Source organism: Cebus imitator, unplaced genomic scaffold, assembly GCF_001604975.1.
Source record: "Cebus imitator isolate Cc_AM_T3 unplaced genomic scaffold, Cebus_imitator-1.0 Scaffold981, whole genome shotgun sequence".
Lineage (NCBI taxonomy): Eukaryota > Metazoa > Chordata > Mammalia > Primates > Cebidae > Cebus > Cebus imitator.
Genome location: NW_016108296.1, coordinates 3,655 through 8,917, shown reverse-complemented (window position 1 = coordinate 8,917; position 5,263 = coordinate 3,655). Strand labels below are relative to the sequence as shown.

The 5,263-nt window shown below is 46.3% G+C and overlaps 1 long non-coding RNA gene across 1 annotated transcript; it reads left to right on the top strand.

Annotated features, from left to right (window-relative positions):
- The first annotated feature begins 241 nt into the window (after positions 1-241).
- LOC119469902 lies at positions 242-5,257 on the top strand. Its single transcript, XR_005198761.1, has 3 exons — positions 242-1,489; positions 2,076-2,410; positions 4,603-5,257. It is a non-coding gene; the product is annotated as an uncharacterized LOC119469902 (long non-coding RNA).
- The last annotated feature ends 6 nt before the right edge of the window (positions 5,258-5,263 follow it).

Genomic DNA, 5,263 nt, shown 5'->3' with positions numbered 1-5,263 from the left:
TTTTTGAGACGGAGTCTTGCTCTGTCACCGGGCTGGAGTGCAATGGTGCAATCTCAGCTCACTGCAACCTCCACCTCCAGGGTTCAAGCCATTCTTCCGCCTCAGCCTCCCAAGGACCACAGGCGCATGGAACCACACTCAGCTAATTTTTTTGTATTTTTAGTAGAGATGGGGTTTCACCGTGTTGGCCAGGATGGTCTCGATCTCTTGACCTTGTGATCTGCCCGCCTCGGCCTCCCAAAGTGCTGGGATTACAGGCGTGAGCCACTGTGCCCAGCCAAGACTTCCGTATTCTTAGGAGCAGAATTTCAACAACTCCCTGTCAAAGGGGCAGTGTGTCTTACCTGGAATGCTTTGGCATTTAATAAAACGTCCTGTGAATGCTTTTCATAGGGAAGCACTGTTTTTACTGTTTCTGGTTGGAATTGGTTACATTTCAAATCATAGTTCAGAATTCGTGAAATACCTGAGTTAACTCTACGTGGCAGTAATCCATTTGCTGTCCTTAGTGTGTGGTTGAAAGATGAATTCCAGATAAGTGTTTGGTTCCAAGCTGGGCAATCGTGCCTGGCACGGGAAATTTAGGTTCTTTAAGGGAAAGGCCTGATATGCTAAAACAAAATGTATACCTTATTTAGCCGCTTATGAGAATATGAAGGTCAGGGGAGCCACAGGTAAGTATATGTCAGTGAATGCGAATTAAAACAGGTGGCAATATAAAGAGAAATTGGTGTCACAAATAGTGGAGTGACTTCTGTATTTCAGCAGACCTCAGTGAGAAATGGTCACCACCACTCCCTAGATGTGTGACCTTGAGTGAGTTGCTTAACATCTCTGATCCTCTTACCTCATCTGCAACTGGTGCAGATAATATATATCATACCACACCCTGGGAGAAGCTGTTCCTACCACCTGGGCTATGGTGGTTTTGACTTCCTCTGTGTCAGAAGCTCCCCTTCTGTCCCCCGCACCATGGTTGTCTTTTTGTTTTGTTTTGTTTTTCGAGATGGTGTCACTGTGTCACCCAGAACAGACTGCACTGGCCTCGACCTCCTGTGTTCAAGTGATTGTCCCACCTCAGCCCCCCGCCCAGTAGCTGGACCACATGTGTACAGCATCGTGCCTGGCTGATTTTTAAAACTTTTTGTGGAGATGGTGATCTCACCCTGTTGTTCAGGCTGGTCTCAAACTCCTGGGCTCAAGCAATCCTCCCACCTCAGCCTCCCAAAGTGCCTGGATTAGAGGTGTGAGCTACCATTTGCGGCTCCCTGGACAGTATTTTATTCCTCAAACTGAGACTTGGCCTTGGGTTGGGGCTGCATTGGACAATTCACTGAAGGCACCACTGAATAAAGTGGGCCCTCAGTAAATACTGCACAAATGTGACCTGGCCAGTGAGGTTATTTTCTTTGTAGGTGAAAGGTGTAGCAGTCACCCAACTGACACCCATAGCATTGACCATATGAACCCAGCAACCTGACTGCCTTGGGTGAGTCTAGATAAGCTCCTTTCTCATGAGAGGAGACTTGCCCTTTCTCTTCCTCTTGCTGCTCTGGACACTCGTCTTGGTCCCTCCCCAGTGCCCCTCCCTGGACTCCCAGTTGTACTCCTGCTGCTTTTCTGTGTGCTGACCTACTGGGAGACCCCTGATGCCAGCACCACACTTCACTGCTGTCTTCATTTTCGTTCTCTCTTAAAAGGGGGCATTGCTGTCTTTCTTACTACCTGTTCTTTTGTTACAAAGCTGCTAAGAGTTTTATCTCCTTCACTCCAGACCCAGTAGGATAGAGATGATCTGTGTAGACATCAAAAAGAATGTCTGTGAGCCATGTGTAGGACAGACTCATTCCTCAATCTGTGTGGCATTGCCTGGCTAAGAGTCAGACTACTTTGCCCTGATGTGGCACGAGACTAGGAACGCAGTTTTCAACACCCAGAGAACTTGCACAGATCTTAGTCATTTTGCTGTAGGATTCTGCCATTTGTAAAAAAAAAAAATCCATAGTTAATTGGGATTATTAAATGAAATCTGTGTCTTTAAACTGCAGTAAAGCCACTTTATATACCTTCTGCAGACTGCCATCCATAGGGCTCATCACTGTGACTCAGCGTTTGGTCATCCAACCATGTGGAGATCACAATTCCACAAGTGTTCCCTGTCTTCCTTTTGCCTGTAAGGTCACCTGTCCCATCCTGAGGATACAGGGATCTACAAGGTGGGTTGCCAACCTTCCAGGAGAGACCACGGAGCCTGGTGAGGGAGATACACCTGCAAAGAGAGCTTCAGTGCAGTAACAGCAACGGGCATAGCTGGTGTGTTCATCAACTCACGAGAGATCACACTACCAGCATCTCCCACTTGATTTCCCCAATGACGAACAGCTTATCCTGGAAATGACTCCTTTGGTAGGTAAGTTGGATTCCCCTTACTGTTTCCCCCAGGCATGCAGAGCTACGAAGCAAATTGATAATTGGTATGTTGTGTCAGAGTGGAATCCAAGAATGGAATGCCCTGCAAGTGATGTGATTTCTAAAGCAATCAATAAATCTTTCTAAATTTCCAGGTGAAGCAACACACAATCCTCCCTCAGTTCACAGGGAAGTGATGTGTATGGAAAAAAATCCAGTTTACTTAAGACGCTGGAAAAAGTTGTTTGCCTCCCTGTAACCTTCACCCCACAAATGCCAGGAGCTGCTTCTAGTTACATGAACATCCAAAGCTGCCCTTGGAAATTTCCAAAATGCCCCAAAGTGGTGATGATATTCTGACTATAAACCACAAGTTTAGGATTTAAAAGAAGTATCCTAGAATTTCTTAATTACATCAAAAGGATAGGAATGTTGCAGTCTGTACAGAGGAAACAGCACGGTAACATGGGGAAGGACACAATGTTCCCCAGGAGGGGTTGTGGGAACCTTGTTCCTCTGTGTTACTTTCTGTGATAAGAAAATGTTTCAAGGCCAGCCGTGGTGGGTGGTGAAGCTTCATGTCAAAGGGCAGCCACTGCCATAGGACACTGATGCTCAGGATGGTTCTGTGGTGGTCATGGCTCTGGGATCCTGGGACTGATGTCCTCCTTGGCGAGCACAGCCCTCTCCAGGCTGGGACACGGGAGGAAGGGGTCAGGCTAGGTTGTCAGGCTGCCAAGGACAGCTGTCTGCTGTGGGAGAAGGAGAAGGACAGCTGAAGGGAGGAGAAGGGAGTCGAACTCCTCAGGTGAGGGGCAGGTGTCTGTTAGTGAAGGGAAGACATTGGCCCTAAGTCCTGTCATTGCTCTAGGCTCCCATGGAAGGAAATGACAGTGCAAGAAGGAAACCAAGGCTGGTGGGAGGGGGACAGTAGCTTGCGTCTCCGCCCGTCCTATGTGTTCAATGGTCCCTGAGAGGACTCCATGCCATTTTGGGATCTAAAAGGTCATTTCCTGGCACCCCTTCATTCACTGCCCATGAAGCGAAGGGATTCGAGATAAACTGAGGCCTTCAAGGAGAAAGGCCAGATGGCGTTGTGAGGCCTTCTCAGAAGTCCCTCTGCCTTACCCTTATGGTGAGTCTCACACTGAGTTCATCATGTCCTGTGTTCTGTGTGCTCTAAGGTCACTTCCCAACCTCATGTCTGTCCTGGGAAGAGACAGACAGCCTTGCTACCAAAGGGATTTAATAAGCTTTCTGCAAGTTCCTTAGGCTGAGCAGCAAATTTCCAGATCCTAGGACACCATTGTGGCCACACTACTTGAGATTCACTGGGTGTGATTCCTGGAGTCTGCACTTTTTTTTTTTTTTTTTTTTTTTTTTTTTTTTTTTTTTTTTTTTTTTTTTTTTTTTTTTTTTTTTGAGACAGAGTTTTGCTGTCTGCCCAGGCTGGAGTGCACTGGCATGATCTCGGCTCACTGCAACCTCCACCTCCTGGGTTCAAACAATTCTCTTGCCTCAGCCTCCCGAGTAGCTGGGAATACAGGCACATGCCACCATGCCTGGCTAATTTTGTATTTTTAAAAGAGATGGGGTTTCTCCATGTTGGTCGGGCTGGTCTTGAACTCCCGACCACAGATGATCCAGCCGCCTTGGCCTCCAGAAGTGCTGGGATTACAGGCTTGAGCCACCGTGCCGGGCCTTGGAATCTGCACTTTTAAGATCCTAAGTTCTGACTTCATGGAAACATGTCTGAGCGATACTAGAGCAGGGGAATAGTCTCCTTTCCCAGTTACACAGCATCTTTCTCCTTTGTGAAGGTATAGCAGGGACAGGTTTCGTGTGTTCTCTGATGTATAACCCCAAGACCTTCAGGTGAGGAGACCGACACTGACATGCTGCCTGTTGTGGTAATGACACACTCAGGGCACCATCTCCAAATGATACCCAAACCAATCCTTTCAAGTCTCCATCTCTTAAAGATTTGTGAAGAAATCAAATGTCTATTGCCTGTGAAGTCCCATGTTGTAAAATTCTAAATATTTTACAGTAGCCTTTGGATCTTACCCTTGATTGCACAAATACGCAGCACAGCAGAGCATTCATCATGCCCGTGGCCTTTGGCTCCACCACTCACTGCTGGGTGATGCTGAGAAAGTTCCTTAACATCTCTGTGCCTTCTTTCTCCATTAGTCCCATGGAAATACTACTAGTAACGTCGTCTACTCCTTGGGGCAGTTTAGAGCACTGACTGTGTGAAGACAAGTACAGCTGTCTGGACAGTCCCTGGCATATGGTAAGTTTCCAACCAATTCTAAGCTGTTTTTGTTGCTGTTCCCTCATTTCCCTGGAGCATGTTCTGGAGAGACAAATGTCAAATCTACCTTAGACCCTTTGGATGATGTGTAGATTGTCTCTTCAGCTCTTCAGGGACTCAAGATCTGAGTCTGTGGGGCAGGGGGAAGGCATATTTTATTAGCATAATGAATATTCAGCTCTCCCTACAGGATATTGTGGAGCCTAAATGCAATGCTGGGGTTTCATCCTCATGAGCTTGTATGGAAACTTTGAATGGAAATTCCTCTAGGAAACTAGAACTCTAGTGACCTCTCCCTGTGACTTGTATAATGCTTGGACAAGTAAGTGGGCATTGGATAATCGTAGCACAAAAGCATATAAATTTTTAGAAACATTTTAAAGAGTAAAGTTTAAAGGCCAAAAATTATTATCGTATGATCGTTCTATTGCTATTAGTTGTATTAAGTCCAACTCTCCTCCATCAAATTGTAAAGATCTGAATCCGATGGAGATACAAAGCTGTTAGCAGTTAATTTTCATTAGTGGCATTTTATTT